Below are 1637 nucleotides of genomic sequence, written 5' to 3'. Positions count from 1 at the left end.
AATGCAAAGGGGCCTTTCAAGAACTGAAAAAGCAATTACTTCAGGCCCCTGCCCTAGCCCCCCCACCCAGATTTAGTTAAACCCTTTGACCTTTACATTCATGAAAGAAGGAGGATCTCCTTGTGGTATTAGGTCAAAACCTGGGACCCTTACTCGGGTGGTTGCTTATTTCTCTAAACAATTAGGTCAAGGCACAAAGGGATGGCCTCCTTGCCTTCGGGCTGAGGAAGCTACTGCAGCCCTGATAAAGGAGGCTGAAAAGTTAAAGTTTGGTCAGCCACTCACTATATGGACTCCACACCAGATTCACGTTTTAGTAAGTTCTAAGGGAACAGAATGGCTATCCCCTGGAAGGTCGATTCAAGTTCAGACTATGCTTTTAGACAATCCAGTGGCTATCATAATAACCTGTCACACACTAAATCCTGCCACCCTGATACGCACAGAAATGGGGCCCCTGGTCCACAGACGCCATCTATTCCAGTTGCCCCAAGCTAGGAAGTGAGCCTCTTCCAAATGCCAAAAAGGAATGGTTCACAAACAGGAACAGTTTTATGAGAGCGGGAAAGGTCTGGCAGGATACACTGTAACCTCCTAGACCCAAGTCACAGAAGCAAGAAGCCTACCCTCCAGGGACTTCTGTCCAAAAGGCAGAGCTGATAACTCTCACACGAGCCTTAGAACTCAGGACTGGGAGGATCTTAAATGTTTACACAGATTCCCAGGACGCATATGCCATCCTCCATGCACATGGGGCTATTTGGAAGGAAAGAGGTATGCTTACTGTGGAGAATAAACAGCTGGAACATGGCTTAAGCATACTGAAGCTCTTAGAAGTAGTACAGCTTCCCAGAGGTCTCTCTGAGCGGACTGAAGCGTGGCCGCGGCTGCTCGCTCCAGACGGCCACACCATGGCGGAGGAGGAGCTTGAGGCGCTGAGGAAGCACACGCTGGCCGAGCTGCAGGCGAAGCACGGGGACACTGGCGATGCAGCACAGCAGGAAGCAAAGCAAAGGGAAGCAGAAATGAGAAACAGTATCTTAGCCCAAGTTCTGGATCAGTCAGCCCAGGCCCGATTAAGTAACTTAGCACTTGTAAAGCCTGAGAAAACTAAAGCAGTCGAGAATTAATTACCTTATACACATGGCACGGTATGGACAACTAAATGGGAAGGTATCAGAACAAGGTTTAATAGAAATCCTCGAAAAAGTAAGCCAACAAACAGAAAAGAAAACAACAGTTAAATTCAACAGAAGAAAAGTAATGGACTCTAATTAAGATGACAACTATTGAATTTAAGATGTCTAGAGACTGGGACTTAATAGAGCAATTCTAGGACAGATAATACTTGGCAGAAGTTAAGATCTTGATGGGATGTTTACTTTGTTTATTGTCTATATGCCTTTTAAAAATAAACTTGTTATTCCAAAAAAAAAAAAAAGAAGTAGTACAGCTTCCAAGAAAGATGGTAGTAACTCATTGTAGGGGTCGCCAAAAGGGGGATGCAGAGGGAAACAACAAGGCAGATGCGATTGCCAAAAGGGTGGCCAGAGGACCAGTAACTTGGCAACTACCCCTCATACCTCGAAGGCCAGATCCATCCAATTATTCCCCAATCTGCATAAAGGAAGAATTAG

General features: G+C 45.7%; 1 pseudogene; it reads left to right on the top strand.

Moving 5' to 3' along the window:
* Positions 1-911: 911 nt before the first annotated feature.
* Positions 912-1293, top strand: LOC131745152 (programmed cell death protein 5 pseudogene; annotated as a pseudogene).
* Positions 1294-1637: the final 344 nt, after the last annotated feature.

This window comes from Kogia breviceps, chromosome 18, assembly GCF_026419965.1.
Source record: "Kogia breviceps isolate mKogBre1 chromosome 18, mKogBre1 haplotype 1, whole genome shotgun sequence".
NCBI classification, from domain to species: Eukaryota; Metazoa; Chordata; class Mammalia; order Artiodactyla; family Physeteridae; genus Kogia; species Kogia breviceps.
Note: the sequence above shows the minus strand (reverse complement) of the source record. Positions and strands in the feature narration are given on the sequence as shown.